Below are 23975 nucleotides of genomic sequence, written 5' to 3'. Positions count from 1 at the left end.
TAATGCTTTCAGAGTACTGCCATGAAAATCAGTAATAACACAAGGATATCCAATTAAATGTTCTATTCAACCCTATTCTGGAAGTCCTAGACAGGATAATAACAATAAATGAACTCAATAATATTGAGTTCAATAATAATAATATTGAACTCAATAATGTTGAGTTCAATAATATTGCTGGATATAAAATTAATGTAATAGCAGCAACAAGCAGAAGAATAAAGTCAGGAGTCAGAACCACAAAAAAAAAAAAAAAAAAAAAAAAGATGCTCAACCTCACACATGAGAGAAATTCCACTTAAAACTATATTGAAATTTGCTAATTTTCAGAAGTGATAATAGTACTATGGTTATAATTTTAAGATTCCTTATCTTTTGGAAATAAATAATAAAATATTAACCAATAAGCTGGCATGATATCTGGGAGAGGATAGTTCACAATTTTCTGGATAAAGGGGAATAGATGTTAATGAAATAAGATTAGCCATAAAATGATGGGTAATAGATTATTAGAGATTGATATACTATTTTTACTACTTCTGAATAAATTAGAAATTTTCCATTAAAAATGTTTAAATTATACTTATAAACACTGACCTTTACATAAGACCTTCTCAAAAAATCCAAAAGTTCTGTAAAATTTTCTGGTTATATCAATCAGTTATAAATGCAAATAGCCTTCAATAGAGAAATATCACCGCTAAGATTTCATCCTACATATATACTCAGCCATGAGGAAAGTAACTTGTATACAAAATTATTCACTGTAGCATTGTTTGTAACAGCAGAGGACTAGTAAGTTCTAAATATATAACAAAGTATTTCTTATAGCTGTAAAAGAATAAATGTATGCTCTATGAAAATATGGAATGAAATCCAATATATATATATATATATATATATATATATATATAATAGCAGAAAAATACAAAGTATTGTCCCTTTTTTTGTATAACATGGAGAAAAAAGACTTATTTGCATATAAACATATCCACACACACTCTAAGATACATACAAAATCTTATCTAATGGCCACCAATGGGAGGGAGAATGGAAAAAGCAAAAGATAGAGAACAAAAATGGGAAAAAAAGTTTTTCATAGTCTATATACTTTATACTTTTTAACTTTAATACCATATGAACATGTTAATTTCCCCCCAAATTTTGCTTTGTTTTGAAATAAGGAGACAAATGCCAGAAGACACTAGTATGTGTTTATTTCACTTTCTGAGATAAGCTGGTAGACTGAAGATATGCATTTCATTTTGTCCGTTCTGAAAATTCCAGTGAAAGCATATTAAATCAAACAGGGTTAAAAACTATATAATAACATCAACAAATACTGGAACTAGATAAGTGATAACTAACTTAGCAGTCCTAAGTGAAAGTTCAAGCTACTCTTGGGAGAAAAAACAGAATCTGGGACTCAAATTACTTGACACCTGATTATACCAGGTATACCTGAGATTTATCCTTATACAGTTAGGAGATTGTAAAGGAGTTTGTAAGCTTTCTCTGGAGAATTTAACAAGTCAGTCCATGAATAAAAGACCAAAAGACATTGTCAGTCAGAAGACCCCAACAAAGAGCACAACTAAAGCACCAAACAATAAATTAAAAATTGACAAACACATCACAGAACTTTCAATCAGGTTTTTAGTTTGTCACTTATAAATATGTGCAGACAGGGGCGCCTGGGTGGTGCAGTCGGTTAAGCGTCCGACTTCAGCCAGGTCACGATCTCGCGGTCCGGGAGTTCGAGCCCCGCGTCGGGCTCTGGGCTGATGGCTCAGAGCCTGGAGCCTGTTTCTGATTCTGTGTCTCCCTCTCTCTCTGCCCCTCCCCCGTTCATGCTCTGTCTCCAAAATAAATAAACGTTGAAAAATAAATAAATAAATAAATAAATATGTGCAGACAAGGAAAAGGAAAACAATCATCTGCAAAGTGGCTAACTCTATACAGGAAGAAAAACATCTATCTATCTATCTATCATTTCTAAGATATAAGAGAAGCTATTTTAGGCATGGAACAATACAAGAATGCAATGAAAATGGACTCTTGGAGAATAAAAGAGAACTCCTGGAAATTAAAAAACAAGATAGATTATTTAATAAACTCAACACAAGGGTCAAAGGTAAAACTGAGAAAATGTCTCAGAGAGCAAAAACACAAAACTAGAGGGAAATGGCATAATCTACACACACACACACACACACACACACACATGAAATGTTAAAGGAGCAATCTCAAAAGTCTAATATAAATTGGAGAAAAGGGAAAAAAACAGAGAAAATAGAGAGGAAGAAATCATCTATGAAATGTTTCAAAAAATTTTTCACTGAACAAAAGTATATGAGTTTATAAGCCCTTTGAGAGTCTAGAACAATTGATTGAACAGATCAACCCCAATGTGTATCGTTTCAGGATAATGGCAACAAGAAGTTTCTACAAGTCTCCATGGAAAAAAACAGGTTGTTTACAGAAGCAAGAATTCCAGTGGCTACTCTAGATATTACATAACATCAAAAACAAACCCCAGCTAACATCATATAAACTGAATGCTTTCCCCCTAAAATCAGAAGCAAGGCAAGAATATCCATTCTCACCACTGCTATTTAACATACTACTGGAAGTTCTAGCCAAGGCAATAAGACAAGAAGGAAAGAAAAAAGGTATACAGATAAGAAAGGAAAAAATAAAATCCCTATGTGCTGATAATATGACTGACACATAGAATCAACATCAAACATAACAAAATAAAAAAGAAGCGAATTAGTGAGTTAGTTCAGCAAAGTTATAGGAGATACGATCAACATACAAAAATCAACTATTTCTTAGAACTACCCTACAACCCAGCAATTGCACTACTAGATATTTATCCAAGGGATACAGGTGTGCTGTTTCGAAGGGGCACATGCACCCCAATGTTTATATAGCAGCACTATCAACAATAGCTAAAGTATGGAAACAGCCCAAATGTCCATCAACAGAAGAACAGATAAAAAAGATGTGGTATGTGTATGTATATATATATACATATATATATATACACACACACACACACACACACACACACACACACACAATGGTGTATACACACACACACACACACAATGGAGCATTACTGAGCAATCAAAAGAATAAAATCTTGGCCATTTGCAACTACGTGGATGCAACTAGAGGGTATTATGATAAGCCAAATTAGAGAAAGACAAATATATGACTTCACTCATATGAGGAATTTAAGAGACAAAACAGACGAATATAAGGGAAGGGGAGCAAAAAGAATATAAAAACAGGGAGGGGGACAACACATAAGAGACTCTTAAATACAGAGAACAAACTGATGGTTGCTGGAGGGGCTACCGGTGGGGGATGGACGAAACGGGTAAGGAACATTAAGAAAGAAACTTGGAATGAGCACTGGGATGTTATACATAAGAGATGAATCACTGGGATCTACTCCTGAAAACATTATTGCACTATATGCTAACTAACTTGGATGTAAATTAAAAATAAATAATTAAAATTAAAATTAAAAAAATAAAACAGGATATCCTATAGTGGATGTACCTGGAGCATATCATGCTGAATGAAATAAGCCTGACAAAGAAAAACAAATATTGCATGATCCCATTTAAATGTGGGATCTGCAAAGAATGAAACTAGACCTCTTTCTTACACCATTCACAAAAATAAACTCAAAATGGATAAAGGACCTGAATGTGAGACAGAAAACCATCAAAACTGTAGAGGAGAAAGCAGGTAAAAAACCTCTGACCTCAGCCGCAGCAATTTCTTAATTGACACATCTCCAAAGGCAAGAGGAATTAAAAGCAAAAATGAACTATTGGGACCTCATGAAGATAAAAAGCTTCTGCACTGCAAAGGAAACAACAAAACTAAAAGGCAACTGATGGAATGGGAAAAGATATTTGCAAATGACATATCGGACAAAGGGCTAGTATCCAAAATCTATAAAGAACTCACCAAACTCCACACCCAAAAAACAAATAATCCAGTGAAGAAATGGGCAGAAGATATGAATAGACACTTTTCTAAAGAAGACATCCAGATGGCCAATAGGCACATGAAAAGATGCTCAACATCGCTCCTCATCAGGGAAATACAAATCAAAACCACACTAAGATACCACTTCACGCCAGTCAGAGTGGCTAAAATGAACAAATCAGGAGACTTTAGATCTGGAGAGGATGTGGAGAAATGGGAACCCTCTTGCACTGTTGGTGAGAATGCAAACTGGTGCAGCCACTCTGGAAAACAGTGTGGAGGTTCTTCAAAAAATTAAAAATAGATCTACCCTATGACCCAGCAATAGCACTGCTAGGAATTTACCCAAGGGATACAGGAGCACTCATGCATAGGAGCACTTGTACCCCAATGTTTATAGCAGCGCTTTCAACAATAGCCAAATTATGGAAAGAGCCTAAATGTCCATCAACTGACGAATGGATACAGAAGATGTGGTTTATATATACAATGGAATACTACTTGGCAATGAGAAAGAATGAAATCTGGCCATTTGCAGCCATGTGGATAGAACTGGACAGTGTTATGCTAAGTGAAATAAGTCAGGCAGAGAAAGACAGAAACCATATGTTTTCACTCTTATGTGGATGCTGAGAAACTTAACAGAAGACCGGGGGGGAAGGGAAGGGTGGGGAAAAAAGTTACAGAGAGGGAAGGAGGCAAACCATAAGAGACTCTTAAATACTGAGAACAAACTGAAGGTTGATGGGGGTTGGGGGAGAGGGGAAAGTGGGTGAGGGGTATTGAGGAGGGCACCTGTTGAGATGAGCACTGGGTGTTGTATGGAAACCAATTTGACAATAAATTATATATATAACACTGAATATTATAAGTTATATATTATATATTATCATATGCTGAATGTTATAAATTATATATATTATACACTGAATATTATAAATTATATGTATTATATATATATAGTATATATATATATAGAACACTGAAAAAAAGTAAATGTGGAATCTGCAAAAATTGAACTTATAAAAGCAGAGAGTAGAATGGTGGTTGATGAGGATTGGGGAGTGGGGGAAATGACGAGATGTTAGCCAAAAGGTGCAGAGTTTCAGTCATGCAGGATGAATGTACTCTGGAGATGTACAGCATGGTGACTGTAGCTAATAATATTATATTGTATACTTAAATTTTGCTAACAGAGTAGATTTTATTTTCACCACACCAAAACAACACAAAAAAACAAAAAACGGTAACTATGTAAAATGATAGCTATATTAATTAGTTTGAGTTGGTAATCATTTCAGGATATATACCTACACGAAACATCACACTGTAATCCTAAATATATGTAATTTGTAATATAATTTGGCAATTATACCTCAATGTAATGTATACCTCAATTATACCAATATGTAATGTAATTTGTCAATAATACCTTAATAAAGCTGGAAGGAAAAATCAGCTATTTCCATCTACTAGCAATGAATGTATGAAAAATGAGATTAAAGGTACAATAACAATTTGAACACCTGCAACTAATATTACACTAACTGGAATTTAAATAAAAACTTCTTTAGAAAGTAAAATTACATTTATAATTGCTCTAAAATTAAATACTCAGGTATAAATCTAACAAAACATGTGTAGAACTTACATACCGAAAACTACAAAATGCTGACAAAAGAAACGAATGACAATCCAAATAAATGGAGATATATAATTGATATAAGATACACAGATTAAGGGAACAGAAAAGCACCCATAAATATGGCCAACTGATTTTTATAAGGGGGAACAGCAATTAAATGGAGGAAGAGTAGTTGTCTTTTCAACAAATAGTCCTGGAGCAAATGGATATCATAAGAAAAAAATAAAACCTAACCTAAACCATACACCTTATCCAAAATTAACTCAAAATAGATCACAGATTTATATGTAAAACTATGTAGCTTTTAGAAGAAAATTTAGAAGAAAACCTGCAGGACCTAGAAGAGTCTCAGACATACACAACATAAAAAGTATGATTCACAGGACCAAAAAAAATCAATAAATTGGATTTAATTAAAATTAAAAACAAGCAAAAAACTTTTAATAATAAAAAAAAAAAGCTACACTTTGGGGGAAAAAATACTTACAAAACACATGTCTGACAAAAACCCCATATCCACAATGTATAAACTCAAACTCAACGCTAAAAAAAACATACAATCCTATTAGAAAATGGGCCAAACAAATTATGGAAAGAGCCTAAATGTCCATCAACTGATGAATGGATAAAAAAATTGTGGTTTATATACACAATGGAATACTACGTGGCAATGAGAAAGAATGAAATATGGCCTTTTGTAGCAACGTGGATAGAACTGGAGAGTGTGATGCTAAGTGAAATAAGCCATACAGAGAAAGACAGATACCATATGGTTTCACTCTTATGTGGATCCTAAGAAACTTAACAGAAACCCATGGGGGAAGGGAAGGAAAAAAAAAAAAAAAAAAGAGGTTAGAGTGGGAGAGAGCCAAAACATAAGAGACTGTTAAAAACTGAGAACAAACTGAGGGTTGATGGGGGGTGGGAGGGAGGGGAGGGTGGGTGATGGGTATTGAGGAGGGCACCTTTTGGGATGAGCACTGGGTGTTGTATGGAAACCAATTTGACAATAAATTTCATATATTAAAAAAAAAAAAAAAGAAAAGAAAATGGGCCAAAGATATAAAGAGATATTCCACTGAGGGGCACCTGGGTGGCTCAGTCAGTTAAGCATCCAACTTTGGCTCAGGTCATGATCTCACAGCTTGTGAGTTTGAGCCCTGTGTCAGGCTCTGTGCTGACAGCCCAGAGCCTGAAGCCTGCTTCAGATTCATTCTCTCTCTCTCTCTCTCTCTCTCTCTCTCTCTGCCCCTCTCCCACTCACACTCTATCTCTCTCTGTCTCTCAAAAATAAACATTAAAAAATTTTTTAAATAAAAAAAATGAGATATTCCACTGAAAAGATATGGGTAGCAAATAATAGAGATGAAAAGACTGTCAACATTACCAGCCATCAAGAATATGGAAATTAAGACCACAATGAGATACAATTGTACAGCTATTAGAATAACTAGAAGAGAAAATTATTACAGTGACAAGTGTTGGCAAAGATGTAGAGAAACTAGATCTTTCATACATTCCTAGTGGAAATATAAAATAGTACAGTCCCTCTAGAAAAGAGTTTGATGTTTTCTTTAACAACAACAAAAACAACAAAACATATACTTACCATACATCTCAGCAATCACAGTACTGGGCATACATCCCAGAGAAATAAAAACGTATTTCCAAACAAACTTGTACACAAATGTTTATAGTAGTTTTATTTGTAGTAGCCAAAAAGTGAAATCATCCCAGATGTCATTCAACAGATGAATGATATCCTATGCCATGTAATATTAATCGTTACAAAAATGAAACTGTTCATACACTGAACAACTTGAATATAACTCAGGAACATTGTGCTAAGTGAAAAAGCCAATCTCAAAACTTCACATACTGTGTTAGTCCATGTATGTAACAATCTTGAAATGACAAAATTATTACAGAAATGGAGAGCAGACTGATGGTTCTCAAAAGTTAGGGATGGTGGAAGAAGACGACATGAAGGAAATCGTTGTAGTGATGGTCTAGATTTGTATCTTTTTTGTGGTGGTGGTTAAAGCGATCTACACTTGTGATCAAACATCATGGAACTATGTGCACACATTCCAGCACTGTCGATTTCTTGGTTAACATATTATTCTATACTTATATATGATGTAACCAGTGGGAAAAATTAGGTGAAAGGTACACAGCACCCTTCTCTAGTATTTTTGCAACTTCCTGTAAATACATAATATTTCAGAAAACTCCTTGCTAGGATTGCTTTATAAATGTTTTTCTACAATATTAAATAATTTGGATTTTACTCCTTAAAAAGGTACATATGTCTTGCAGAAGAATGAAACTGGACCACTTTCTTACACCATACAAAAAAATAAATTCAAAATGGATGAAAGATCTAAATGTAAGACAGGAAACCATCAAAATCCTAAAGGAGAAAACAGGCAGCAACCTCTCAGCCACAGCAAATTTTTACTAAACATGTCTCCAGAGGCAAAGGAAACGAAAGCAAAAATGAAATACTGGGACCTAATCAAGATAAAAAGTTCTTCACAGCGAAGGAAACAAGCAACAAAACCGAAAGGCAACCGACAGAATGGGAGAAGATACCTGCAAATGACATACTAGATAAAGGGTTAGTGTCCAAAATCTATTAAGAACTTCTCAAACTCAACACCCAAAACAAATTATCCAGAGAGGAAATGGGCAGGAGACATGAACAGACACTTTTCCAAAGAAGACATCCACATGGCTAAAAGATACATGAAAAGATGCTCAACATCACTCACCATCAGACAAATACAGATCAAAACCACAATGAGATACTACCTCACACTTGTCAGAATGGCTAAAATTAACAACTTGGGAAGCAACAGATGTTGGTGAGGATGCAAAAAAATTTTGTGCTGTTGGTGGGAATGCAAACTGGTGCAGCCAACTCTGGAAAACAGTATGGAGGTTCCTCAAAAATTTTTAAATAGAACTACCCTACAACTCACCAATAGCACTACTAGGTATTTATCCAAAGGATACAAAAATACTGATTTGAAGGGGCACATGCACCCTGTTTATAGCAGCATTATCAATAACAAATTATGAAAAGAGCCCAAATGTCCATCAACTGATGAATGGATAAAGATGTGGCATGTGTGTGTGAATATATACATACATATATGTGTGTATGTATATATGTGTGTGTGTGTGTGTGTATATATAAGAATATATATACATATATGTATGTATAGACAATATGCATTGTACATATATATTACGTATGTATATTTATACACATATGATATATATACACACACATACATACACACACACACACACACATATACACAAACACAATGGAATATTACTCAAAGATCAAAAAGAATGAAATCTTACCATCTGCAACAATGCGGATAGAACTAGAGTTTATCATGCTAAGCAAAATAAGTCAGAGAAAGAGAAACATCTATTATTTCACTCATATGTGGAATTTAAGGAACAAAACAGATGGACATAGGGGAAGGGAAGGAAAAATAAAGTAAAATAAAAATAGAGGGAGGTAAACCATAAGAGACTTAAATATAGAGAAAACTGTATTTAAATTGAACATTGCTGGAGGGAGGTGAGTGGGCAACAGGCTAAATGGGTGATGGGCATTAAGGAAGGCAGTCGTTGGGGTGAGTACTGGGTGTTATATGTGAGGAATCACTAAATTCTACTCCTGAAACCAATATTACATTATATGTTAACTAACTTTATAAATGATTAATTTACTAAGGATTATGTGCTGTTATCCCTGCTAAACAAATAAATCAAATTTCACAATTAACAATGTAACTTGAGTGAAGCACAAGTTAACAATTAACTGGTCCAAAGCCCACAATATTTATGTTCCAAATTAATTACAGCTTGACTTCATCTATGCAAACCTAATTCTTCACTCCTACATATTTCACCTTCACTTTTAACAATAACTATTTTACTTCTGCTTCCTGGTCTCTGTAAGGTCTTTACAGTTTGTACCTGTGTTATACATACCAACTTGATATTCTGATGAATGAAACATCATGTCTTTAAAATCAAATAATACTGGCAAGAATAGTTTGATTGTTTTGCATTTCTCAAACCTAAACGGAAGAACTCCCATTGGTTTCAGCTGACCTAACAGGTTATATAAGTATTCCCGACTTTGCACTAGAAGGTCAGCCACCTGACACTTACTGAAGACTTATACTCTTCATGGATATTCAGAGAAGATAGCCAAGCAAAAAATTTAAACCCTCTCCCTCAACACAATTTTAAAAACCTTAACTTGCCAAAAGCATAACCTCCAATGCAACTACTACCAAAACCATGCAAGTAGAAAAGACCAACGTCAACAATAAGCAAACAAATAATAACAGAACCTCCAAATCTATTTGAGGCATGCTTTTCAGTTTAAAAAAAAAACAAAACTTTAATTTTGGAGTTAGAAAACTAAGTAACAAAACCTTAGCTCTGCTTTAAATAATGTCATTGTAGATGGTTTGAAGAAATACAGTTTTTAAAGTGTTAGTATAAAAATTCTACAATCTCATGAACACTACAGCTATTAACCTGATTTTTCATTCAGTATAAATAGGAGCATGTACTCTTCATGATGCCTAATGGAGTCATCACCCTCCCATAATGTAATCCTCCAAATTGTAGAGGATTAACTTTTTATATATAAAATTGTGTTTATTTGCATGTACAATAGAGAGAATGACGTTACACACACCTGTTCTACAGCATTTAGCAAAATGTAGCATGCTGATTGAAATGAAAAGCGGCTAGCCAAATCCATCAAATATAAAAACTATTGCAATCCTGTTGTAAAGTCCTTTTGTTAAACTCCTTTTATTCTAAATCCTTTTAATTCTGTCCTATAACACTAAAACATTTATAAAAAGCTTAAAATCCTAATAAATCGCACAATTAAAGTAATGAAAATGGGCTTGCCCACCAAGTCACAACTCCCCTCTCCCTCAACAAAATTCAAGACAGTTTGCATGTCAGAAAATGTTAAATAATATCCCCCACCATACACACCATTATAAACTCATTTAAACCAAAGAGTTTAAGCTCATAAATAAGCCTTAAAGATTTCAAGAAATCAAACAGAAACCACTTTTGCAAGGATCCGAAAACAGATCCAGAGGCAAATACAAATCCAAGTGATAATGAAATATTCCAACTCTACTATGATGCCTTGAACATAAAGATCTTACACAAAAGTATGCTAATACTAATAAAATTTAAATGAGAATGTATTTTACAGAAAGATCCCATTGAACAATTTAATTCATCTTATCAGTTAATTAAACCATTTCCAAGCCTCCTCCATTTTTTCTTATTTTACTGAAATAATTTTATTTTGGAAAAGATTTAATCCAACCAGTTTGTCCATGTCCAGTTTTCCTTATAGATTCTCTCAATGTGAGCTTCAAGTTGCAGTCATTATTCTGCAGATATAAATTTTAGCTAGAAATATGATTCTATTGTCATTTATAGTCAAATTTTATTGTGTGTAATTTTAGATTCTTTCAGGATCTTTTCCCACTAAAAAATTATATTTTCTTACAAAATTTTCTACTTTATGCTTCAAAATAATCTCCAGTATAATCTGGGTAATCCTCATATTTATATCTTACCTAAAAGAGAAAAATGCAAGGAATTTTTTAAGACAGAGAAGACAGAGATGAAGTTGGAGATGAGCAGGGAGATAGATACAGGAAACAAGATACAGAGGTTGCAGGTTCCATCAACCAACCACAAGGAGGATAAACAGGACAGAAATCTTATTACCTTGAACAATTTTATCTAAATATGACCACCAAAGACATATTTGTCATTTGCCTCAAACATCCAAAATATGTGTAATACATTTTAGCTTCCACAGTTTCAAAAAGTTTAATATATTAAAGACATTTTTTCATTACAGCTAGCTTTATTACCTTCCTCCATAAATTAAAGTGTTCGATATGTGAAGTATCTCTTAATAATGGCATCACATGCTTCACTTTAATAATCTGGCCTTTGAGGCTCTTTCACAGATGAGACTCCTCAGACCCTAACAAACACAAAGTACAAACCATCCATCTGACAGCTTAGTAAACTGATATTAAGAGAGGTTAAATAACTCGACCAAGTTGTTGTGCTATTAAATGCCACATGTGAACCTGAAAGACAGTCCAGAATTCCTTCCTTTGCTACCATTGGTCACTGAAAAAAGCTACTGCCAGAAAATTAGGATCAACTTCCCTGCTGAAAAATAAACAAAATTATTGGCAAAGGCTAATGTATTTAATCCCTTAGTGCTTTAATTCTTTCATCTGTAAAGTGAGGATAAATACCAATACCTCACATAGGATTGCTGTGAGGATTTAGAAAGATAATAAATGCAATGGACTAAGCAAGGTGCTGTAACATGTAACAACTCAATAATCTTGATGTAGTTATGATTGTTGCTGGCAACTCTAGTGTGGTGAATCCATTCATCTGCTTTTCTGGTAAAAAACAAAACAAAACAAAACAAAACAAAACAAACAAAATACTGTTCACATCCTTGAGTTTCTATTTTTTCTCCTACCATGGGGCCAGTATCTCTTTGACCTAACCCCCTCTGTGTCTTGTACACTCATAATGGAATACGCCAAGCACACTTCTGCCTCAGGAATGCTGCACTTTTCTGCTCTCTGCTTAGAAATACCAAGTTATGCCCTAGTTATGTGCATAGGTCACTTGCATGCTTTTTTTTTTAGGTCATGCTAAATATTTTCCAATCAGAAAGATCATCGCTAATCATGTTCAGGCTCCTTACTCTGATTTTTCTTCAAAACACTTAACAGATTACATTATAATATATATGTATTTCTCTTTGGTAGATTATACCTGCATTAAAAATATGAAGCAAATGAGAAATTTGTTCAGTAGCAAAGGAAATAAACTGTGTGCATAACATTGATAATGGTTAATTAGAATGGTTAAGACTAGTGAGCTTTTCCTTTTTCTTATCTAAAATGTGACCAAAATATTTATAATTATTCAGGGAAAAAGGTATAGAGGAGTTTATTATCCCACTCTTTCTACCTTTCTGGGGCTTTGATGTTTTTCAAAATAAGAAGTTGGAATATATATGCATTAGAATACAAAGTAATCTACTTCATTCAAAATGTTAATTACATCCACTTTAGAAGTGATGGCCAATGCTACAACATAAAGGTTTTTAACAAGTTTTACCTCAAACTTTTTAGAAAAAAGGTTTGCCTAAAATGCAAAATAACCTCAGAAAGGATAACTAATCTTTCATTTGAATTGCTGAACTACAAACGTGAACATGATCATGCACAGTCCCATATCAAAGTCAAATAATATTTACAATTGTTCTTGAGTCTTAATCATGAATATAATAAATTTCCTACATATTCACAGTCATTGTATACACGTATATTTCACATTTCAAATAAAACATATATTAAATACAGATTTTTTTTAGATGTGTTTTACAAAATGGGATCACAGTATACATATCATCTGAATCTTATTTTCCTCACTCAATGCATCATGTACATCCCTCCAGGTCAACATCTAATGCACTTTTTCATAGCTTCCTAATATTCCATGGTGCACCCACAACATAATTTATTTGACTATTCCTCTTAATGTGTGCATCCAGGCTGTCTGCTATAAACATTCTTGTAAATATATAGTATATCAGTATAGACTGATACTTCTGTTCCTATGAAGTAGACTTTCGAACATGAAACTGCTAAGTCAAAAGACATGTGTGGGATTGCTAGATGTATTTAATTTAATAAACACTGTTTGCTCATTTTCCAAAAAAGCTTTTAAAATTCACATTCCTCCTGGGGCACCTGGGTGGATCAGTTGGTTAAGCATCTGACTTTGGCTCAGGTCATGATCTCATGGTTAGTAAGCTCAAGCCACATGTCCAGCTTTGCACTGACAGCTCAGGGCCTGAAGCCTGCTTCGGATTCTGTGTCTCCTCTCTCTCTGCCCCTCCCCCACTTGTGCGCATGCACGCGCTCGCGCTCTCTCTCTCTCTCTCCCTCTCAAAAATAAATACACTTGTAAAAAAAGCATTAAAAAGCAAAATTAGTCTCAAACCATACATGTGGCATTACATCACAGTTTATATTAATACAGAAACTCTGTATATACCAGAAAAGAATGTACATTTAGTTTAGAACAAATACACTCAGGTAAGAAAGGTAAAGAGGAAGTTCATGATGAAAATTCTATTATATGGCTAGTATGAGAATAAAGGAAGCAAAACCACATTACCAAAAATCTAAAGATGCTTAGGAATTATCTATTTACAAATGTAAAAATTTACAAATGTGTAAATATAAATATGCATGCACTTAAAGACTTGATTTTAATTAGCTTAACATGTTAAGATTTAATGCAAAATATCCAAAGGCCAATGAACATGTTTTCTAGTCCTAAATTTTGACTTGAACATAATATAGTAAATAGAGCATGGAATTTGAAGTCAGACACAGGTGGACACACAGAAACACACAAAACTCATTTCTGCAACTAAATGCTTTATAACCTTAATTCTGAACTTTAGTCTCCACTTCTATAAACGAGATTCTACCTAACCTACATATAGCAAGTGCTTAATACATGGCAGCTATTATAATAAAGTAAGATAAAATGAAAGAATTCTAGGGGAGAGCTGATGTTAAAAAGTTGGTGAAAGAGCACAAATCTTTCACCATAAACTAAACATAGGAGGCAATTATTAAAAAACAATGTTGAGCTTCACACAGTGCTATAAGCTATTTGAAAGAATGCAAGAGATAAACAAAAGTAGTCTTATTAAAGTCATACCTCCTCAATAGGAATTTCTGGACTTCAGAAAACTAGCACACATGAAATAATAAGAAGAAAACTAAATGATAGGCATTAGGTTCTCTTTTCAAGTACCTAATAGCTCATAGAGATCATCTTTGCTTGGTTGATAAGAAAAGTTTCATGGAGAATATCAAATTGGAATTAGGGGTCCATGAAGGATAAGAATATATGGATAAGGAGAGGAAAAAAAATAAAAACATGGACACAAGAAATACAAATGAATCAACATAGGACTGAAGTCCAAAGTATGTATATGTTTAACTAGACAAGGATTTATTGTCAATTGACTAATAAAAAATAAAGTTGATGGGGCACCTGGGTGGCTCAGTCGGTTGAGCGTCCGACTTCAGCTCAGGTCACGATCTCGCGGTCCGCGAGTTCGAGCCCCGCGTCGGGCTCTGGGCCGATGGCTCAGAGCCTGGAGCTTGCTTCCAATTCTGTCTCCCTCTCTCTCTGCCCCTCCCCCGTTCATGCTCTGTCTCTCTCTGTCTCAAAAATAAATAAACGTTAAAAAAAATTAAAAAAAAATAAATAAAGTTGATGAGTTAGGACTGGACCAGTTTGGACCCTAAAAAAGACAGTTTGGAATTAAAGGTGATATACAACAATAAGCCTTTATCAAACAAGCAAACAAATAAAACTACTAGTTAGAGAGGAATTAACCAGCAGCATTATTTATAAAGACTCTAGTTAACAATGAGAAATCTGATTTAGGGAGTGGGATGGAGAACTCAAGCTTATTTTTCTCCAAGTCCTTTGCAGTTCGACATAAATTCTAAATCAACTTGTTGAGGTGCTAGGGTGGCTCAGTCAGTTAAATATCTGACTTTGGCTCAGGTCATGATTTCATGGTTCATGAGTTCGAGCCCTGCATTGGGCTCTGTGTTGACAGCTCAGAACCTGGAGCCTGCTTCTGATTCTGTGTCTCCTTCTCTCTGCCCCTCCCTGCTCACACTGTGTCTCTCTCCCTCTAAAAAATAAACATTTAAAAAAAAAAAAAAACTAAATCAACTTGTCAATTTCTTCAACACCCTAGTGTTTTGATTGGGATTTTGCTCAATCAACAAATTAATTAATCTGTATAATGAGTGCTCTAACACATTGGTTCTCAACCAGGGGTGATTTGACAATGCCAGGAGACATTTCTGATTGTCATGACTAGGGGCAGAGGAGGACATTATTCATTGCAGTCTCAAACCAGATAAAACTGAAATGTCCATTAACAGTAAAACAGACAAATATGATACATTCATACAGTGGGTAACTTTCACAGGGTCATCATACTTTTTCTTAATGGGACAGATAGTAAATATCTCAGGCCTGTGGGCGATGATGTCTCTGAAACAACTACTTAGCTTTGCCCACTTAGCACAAAAGCAGACTTAGACAATATTTGAACATATAGACATGGTTGTATTGCATGAAATTTTATTAAAAAAAAAAACAAAAAACAGGGAACCAGCTGTGGCCATGTCTGTCAGCCCCTGCTCTATGTCAGCCTCTACACTGCAGTGGGAGTTCACAAAGGGGACAGAAGGAGGTTGTGCTAGTGACATCTAATAGGTAGAAGCCAGGGAATGCTGCTAGACATCTAAAATTATGCAAGAAAGACCTTCGCAACAAAGAATTTTCTGGCAAATATGTCATTAGTGCTGAGAAACCCTGCTCTACAGTGATGGAAATTGGTAAGCTATAGCTTCAAAAAACAACATGAAGGCATTTGAAAACACATGTCTAAATAAGAAGCCATGCAAAAGAATGTATACTCTATGATTCTATGTAAGTTCAAAAACCATAGTGTTCAGGGGACGCACATTTGCAGTAGCTTAACAAAGAAAGGAACTATTCACCATAAAAATCAAAAATGGGGATTTCTTTAGAGGAAGGAAAGGAGACTGACTCGAATGAGTCACTTGGGGGCTTTGGGCTTGCTTAACAGTGTTGTGGTTCTTATCCTCCATGTTGCTGAAAAGGTACTCATGTTACACTGTATATCTTAAGCTATATATGTTAAACTGTATATGTCTTATGTACTTTTCTAAACTTATTATAATTTACAATATAATCAGAAACCAAAAGTTATTTAAGTTAAATTTGACAGAATGGAAGATAAGTTTAAGAAATCCTCCTCCAAAATTAGAACAAATGGAAAATAAAAAGCAAAATTAAATAAGAAAGTTATAGATGCCCAATATCTAACTTGTAAGAGTTCCAAAAAAAGAGAATAAGGAAAACAGAAGGAAATTATAAATAAAATGATAATACAACAATTTTCCAAAACTCAATAACATAAAGCCTTACACCGTACCCTCTATGCTCCACACAGCAGAGTATGATACTATAAAAGTACAAGTCTGATTGATCTAATTTGCAAAACCCTCTAGTGGCTTCCCAACTCATTCAGAGATAGAAAATAAATGCCAAAAATACTTATAATGGTTTACAAGTCCTACATCCCTTTGGTTCATCATTTATTTCTCTCTCACCGGTCTCTTAACACCCCTCACCCTTTCTGTCTCACTAGCATCCTCTTTGAAGTTACCCAAATATGCAAACAATGTTCCCTCCTTGGGGTCTTGACACTCTTGCCTGTAAAGGATGACTAATTTTTTCAAGTCCTAAGGTTATTTGACATTTAAAGCTAGGTAAATGATTTGTTCATTTTAGCCACTCTGACTGCCATGAGGTGATATCTGAGTGTGGTTTTGATTTGTATTTCCCTGATGAGGAGCAACGTTGAGCATCTTTTCATGTGCCTGTTGGCCATCTGGATGTATTCTTTAGAGAAGTGTCTATTCATGTTTTCTGCCCATTTCTTCACCGGATTATTTGTTTTTCGGGTGTGGAGTTTGGTGAGCTCTTTATAGATTTTGGATACTAGCCCTTTGTCCGATATGTCATTTGCAAATATCTTTTCCCATTCACAATGGAATACTATGTGGCAATGAGAAAGAATGAAATATGGCCTTTTGTAGCAACGTGGATGGAACTGGAGAGTGTTATGCTAAGTGAAATAAGTCATACAGAGAAAGACAGATACCATGTTTTCACTCATGTGGATCCTGAGAAACTTGGCAGAGGTCCATGGGGGAGGGGAAGAAAAAAAAAAAGAGGTTAGAGAGAGAGACAGCCAAAGCATAAGAGACTCTTAAAAACTGGGAACAAACTTAGGGTTGATGGGGGGTGGGAGGCAGGGGAGGGCAGGTGATGGGTATTGAGGAGGGCACCTTTCGGGATGAGCACTGGGTGTTGTATGGAAACAAATTTGACAATAAATTTCATATTAAAAATAAAATAAAATAAAGTTAGGTAAATGAGGGGCACCTGGGTGGCTCAGTTGGCTCAGCATCCAAGTCTTGATCTTAGCTCAGATCATGATCTCATGGTTCATGAGTTAGAGCCCTGTGTTGGGCTCTGCACTGACAGCAAGCAGCCTGCTTGGGATTCTGTCTCTCCCACTCTCTGTCCCTCCCCCTCTCAATAAAATAAACTCTAAATAATAAATAGATAAATAGATAAATAAATCTAGGTAAATGAGTGATTTCTAAAAAATAAAACAAATTTCAAGAAAAAAAGAACCTCTGTTGTTAAATGAATACACATTTAGGACTGTCCTGTCTTCCAATGAACTGATGTTTTTGTCTTTATGAAATGTCCCTCTTTATCCCTGGGAATACTTGCTCTTAAGTCTCTAAATAAAGTCTTTACCCAATACTAATACAGCCACTCCGGCTTTCTTATTATTAGTTTCTACACAGTATAAATTTACCACCTGATTACCTTACATGTATTGGTATCTTTATTTTTTTTTTATTTATATATGAAATTTATTGTCAAATTGGTTTCCATACAACACCCAGTGCTCATCCCAAAAGGTGCCCTCCTCAATACCCATCACCCACCCTCTCCTCCCTCCCACCCCCCATCAACCCTCAGTTTGCTCTCAGTTCTCAACAGTCTCTTATGCTTTGGCTCTCTCCCACTCTAACCTCTTTTTTTTTTTTTTTTCCTTCCCCTCCCCCATGGGTTCCTGTTCAGTTTCTCAGGATCCACATAAGAGTGAAACCATATAGTATCTGTCTTTCTCTGTATGGCTTATTTCACTTAGCGTCACACTCTCCAGTTCCATCCACGTTGCTACAAAAGGCCATATTTCATTTTTTCTCATTGCCACGTAGTATTCCATAGTGTATATAAACCACAATTTCTTTATCCATTCATCATGGTATCTTTATATTCAACATTTATTTTTTATTGACTGCATATAACTAGGTCCTGTCTTCTTTTGGATTAACTAAGTCTTGTTTAATATTCTATTTTATCCCTTCTATTGTATGATGAACTACATTTATTTGGTTTTGTTGTTTTTTTCCTTCTGCTTTTCCTTTTCTCTCTTGCTCTAACAACTGCAGTATGTGTCTAAGTTATTTCACTCATTATCAGGAAAATACAAATTTATCTTCAAATAATATAGTATTTCATCTATAATTCCAGACTCTCCTAACAGTATATTGTTCTTTTTCTTTTTTTTTTTCCTTTTTTTTCTTTTAGAGAGAGAGAGAGAGAGCGCGCACGCGAGCACTCACACGCACACTGAGCAGGGGAGAGGGGCAGAGGGAGGGGAGGGAGAGGGAGAGGGAGGGAAGAGGGAGAGAGAGAGAGAGAAAGAGAGTCAGAGAGAATATCTTAAGCACTTTCCATGCTCAGTACGGAGCCTAATGAGGGGCTTGGTCCCACGACCTTGGGATCATGATCTGAGCTAAAATCAAAAGTCAGATGCTCAACTAACTGAGCCACTCAGGCACCCCAAGTATATTTGCTCTTTAAACCACTAGTTATCCTCATATGCTGTTCATTCTTAATTTTCAGTTCCTATTTAAGGCAAAAACAAAAACAAAAAACTAAGTATCTGGTCCGGGTTTCTTTTCCTTTTGTGAAGGTTAGCCTGTTTTCTAGCTAGGTTGTTCACCTGGTTGAATTCTTGACAGAAATGTCTTTGTGGAACATGATAAAGGCAATGACAGAAGGACAGAAAGAATTAAAAATATGATATTCAAAGAGATAAGCAGAGAATTTTCCAGAATTATGTAAAGGCAACAATCCTGTGATCCAATAAGCTTGATAAATCTCTAGTAGAATAAAAAGAAATTCACACCTAGAAAAAAGCCTGGAAACACATACACCAATTGTTAATATTTTCACTAATAAAGAAAGAAATAGAATTCCTGCAAAGAAATATACATGTATAACTACATGTAATTCATTTTTATAAATTTAAAAAAATTTTTAAAGACTAAGAAAAAAGATGAGAACAAGACAGAGACAATACAAGGAAATATGATCCAATTAAGTATATGATAGAATAAATTCAAGAAGAAAAACAAGGAGAAGGAAAACTCTTTGGGATATGACTTCAAATCCCAAAATAAAAAAAAAAAATTTAAACATGGTGGAAAAATTATCTTAAGGGGCCAACATTTAAATTGTTTCCATGTATGTCTATCAAAGTATCTATAGATATCCTATAATTAGCTTAGGAGTGTACCTCAAAAAATGCCACATTTAGCCACAACTCTAAGAAAGATGTAAAGAACTCCAACCTAGAAATTAGAAGAAACAAAGTTGTTCATACATTCTGATCACTACCTATATCATCCTTTTATGCTCTGAGTGGCTACAACTTATAATAGGAAGCTCTAGGTCATGTTGTTTAAGAGGAACTATCTTCTAAATAAATTATCAAAAATTAGTATTAAAAGGTCTACTTTCAGGGTGACTGGGTGGCTCAGTCAGTTAAGCATCTGACTTTGGCTCAGATCATGATCTCACAGTTATTGAGTTCAAGCCCCACATCAGGCTCCCTGCTCTGAGCAGAGTCTGCTCAGATCCTCTGTCTCCCTCTCTCTCTGCCCCTCCTTCCCTCTCAATCAAAAATAAACAAACATTAAAAAAATAAAATAAAATAAAATAAAATAAAATAAAATAAAATAAAATAAAATAAAAGGCCTACTTTCAGCCCCAATAAATTTCTGTGTATGAGAAGCTACCTAAAGTGTTAAAAGGATAAATGTCAACTTTTTAAAATATATTATTCTTTTCCCTAAAATACTATAATATACCATGTTCCAATAACCATGTCAGAGCCTATACATTAAATACCCACCAAGAATACTTTTTATTTTTTCTACTGAATTAAAAAAAAAGTTCTATTTCCATATGCTCCTACACAGATGTTTACAAAAACTAGTATCTAAATGAAAAAGTTATTAGTTTAAGGACTCACTACACACAGTGTAGTTTCAATGAGTTCACTCTCACCACTATTACTTAACATAGTACTGGAAGTCCTAGCTGTAACAATCAGATAACAGCAAGAAATAAATTGCAAGTAAGAAATCAAACTTTTGTTATTTGTAAATGGCATGATACTCTATACAGAAATCCCAAAAGACTCCACCAAAAAATTGCTAGAATTGATACACAAATTCAGTAAAGTCACAGGATACAAAATCAGCATACATAAATCTGTTACATTTCTACACACCAATAATGAAGCAGTAGAAAGAGAAATTAAAGAATCAATCTCATAACTGCACCAAAAACCAGAAGATACCTAAGAATAAACCTAACCAAAGAGGTTTGTACTCTGAAAACTATAAAACACTGATGAAAGAAAGAGAAGAGGACACAAAGAAATGGAGACATTTCATGCTTATGGGCTGGAAGAACAAATACTGTTAAAATGTCTATACTACCCAAAGCAATCTACACATTTAATGCAATCCCTATCAAAATACCAACAGCATTTTCACAAAGTTAGAACAAACAATCCTAAAATTTGTATGCAACCACAAAAAAACCTAAATAGCCAAAGCAACCTTGAAAAAGAAAAGCAAAGATGGAAGCATCACAATTCCAGACTTCAAGTTATATTACCAAGAATTCTTTTCAAAGAGCATCATGCCACACTTGCATGATTTAGACTAACTCTATTAGTAGTGATGGAATAATGTATTTAGAATCAAGGCACAATTAAGACAAATTAAAAACACTACTACTGTATTAACCAAAAAGGGTACTGCAAAAATTTGTATTTAGGTATAAACTACCTCATCCTGGTCAAATACCAGGCTTGGTCTTTTTACATGATAGGTAATTATATACTCATAGAGAGATGTAAAGCCTCTTACACCACCCAGGGAGCAACTATATCAACTAGTAAACTTTGGGGATTTATCTAGTTCCTTTCAGGATTTGCAGACTACAGAGAAATAAATCTTGAATAACACAGAAACCTTGTTGAATAAGCACCAGTTTCCCCAAGCATAACAATAGCTGAGAAACAACAACCAAAATACAGAGTATCAAAGTTAATAATGTGTAGATGGATCTCTACTACTGTACCAAAATATTCCTGAGGAAAGAATCCTTTCATTTGAAAAGAAATGATTAATTGGACTTCATTTAAATTGAGATGATGGGGAAAAAAGCCACAGATAGAAAAAAAGTTATTTGTAAATCATATATCCAAAAAAGGACGTGAATCTAGAATACGTAAAGAACTCTCTAGATTCAACAGTAATTAGCAAAATACATGAATAGACACTATCACCCAAGCAGATACAGGGATTTCAAGTAAGCATATGAAAGATGTTCAACATCATTAGCTATCATCAGGAATGTCATACATAAAACCACAAAATAAAAATTTAATCTTTGAAAACCAAAAAGGTAATAACCAAGAAAGACTGCAACACGGAAAAAGGAAAAGAACATTCCAAAAGAAGTTGGTTGAGGATATAGGGGATTTTGCAGATAACAATGACTTCCAGAGGGCCTGGTAAAAAAATTTCAGGAGTTGGGGTGAGCAGTGCAAGGAGAAGGGGAATTAAGAGAGAGATCTGAAAAATCTGGCAAGTGAATGCTATATGGAAGGAGTGTAAGGATGAGAGATGATCTTTAAGCTTCTTATGGCAATTGAGTAACACAAGAATAAAGGACATGAGGAATTTAGTTCCCATGGTCTCCAGATAGTGATGGCAACACTATGAGTATAGTATGAGAGGAGGAGGAGGTGATGGGGAAGACACTAAGAATTCTAGAGCACTTTTTCTCTCCTGCCAGTAATGGAATGGAGGTCATGGGACTCCCTCTTGATACCTGCTCATTTTAGCAACTTCCATCAGTGAAGAGAAAATTTCGAGAGAAGAGAGGGAAGATGGCGGCATAGGAGGACGCTGGGCTCACCGCGCGTCCTGCTGATCACTTAGATTCCACCTACACCTGCCTAAATAACCCAGAAAACCGCCAGAGGATTAGCAGAACGTAGTCGCCGGAGCCAAGCGCAGACGAGAGGCCCACGGAAGAGGGTAGGAAGGGCGTCGAGGCGGTGCGTGCTCCACGGACTGGCGGGAGGGAGCCGGGGCGGAGGGGCGGCTCGCCGGCCAAGCAGAGCCCCCGAGTCTGGCTTGCAAAAAGCGGAGGGGCCTGACGGACTGTGTTCCGACAGCAAGCGCGACTTAGCGTCTGGGAGGTCATAAGTTAACAGCTCTGCTCAGAAAGCGGGAAGGCTGGAGGACAAAGGGAAGGAGAGCTGCTGAGCCCCCGGACGACAGAGCTCAGTTTGGTGGGGAACAAAGGCGCTCGCCAGCGCCATCTCCCCTGCCCATCCCCCAGCCAGAATCCCAAAGAGAACCAGTTCCTGCCAGGGAACTTGCTCGCTCCGCGCCAACACCCAACTCTGCGCTTCTGCGGAGCCAAACCTCCGGCAGCGGATCTGACTCCCTCCTGCTGCCACAGGGCCCCTCCTGAAGTGGATCACCTAAGGAGAAGCAGGCTAAGCCTGCCCCTCCTGCCCCTGTGCGCCTTGCCTACCCACCCCAGCTAAGACGCCAGATCCCCAGCATCACAAGCCTGGCAGTGTGCAAGTAGCCCAGACAGGCCACCCCACCCCACAGTGAATCCCGCCCCTAGGAGAGAGGAAGAGAAGGCACGCACCAGTCTGACTGTGGCCCCAGCGGTGGGCTGGGGGCAGACATCAGGTCTGACTGTGGCTCCGCCCACCAACTCCAGTTATACACCACAGCACAGGGGAAGTGCCCTGCAGGTCCTCACCATGCCAGGGACTATCCAAAATGACCAAGCGGAAGAATTCCCCTCAGAAGAATCTCCAGGAAATAACAACAGCTAATGAGCTGATCAAAAAGGATTTAAATAATATAACAGAAAGTGAATTTAGAATAATAGTCATAAAATTAATCGCTGGGCTTGAAAACAGTATAGCTGACAGCAGAGAATCTCTTCCTACAGAGATCAAGGGACTAAGGAACAGTCACGAGGAGCTGAAAAACGCTTTAAACGAAATGCATAACAAAATGGAAACCACCACAGCTCGGATTGAAGAGGCAGAGGAGAGAATAGGTGAACTAGAAGATAA

General features: G+C 35.7%; 1 protein-coding gene across 1 annotated transcript in view; it reads right to left on the bottom strand.

Annotated features, from left to right (window-relative positions):
• The window catches only part of BCAS3 (BCAS3 microtubule associated cell migration factor), a 632238-nt gene that overhangs the window by 521403 nt on the left and 86860 nt on the right, over positions 1–23975 (bottom strand). The window lies entirely within an intron of this gene.

This window comes from Herpailurus yagouaroundi, unplaced genomic scaffold (genome assembly GCF_014898765.1).
Source record: "Herpailurus yagouaroundi ecotype Mexico unplaced genomic scaffold, PumYag 189, whole genome shotgun sequence".
Taxonomy (NCBI): domain Eukaryota; kingdom Metazoa; phylum Chordata; class Mammalia; order Carnivora; family Felidae; genus Herpailurus; species Herpailurus yagouaroundi.
Note: the sequence above shows the minus strand (reverse complement) of the source record. Positions and strands in the feature narration are given on the sequence as shown.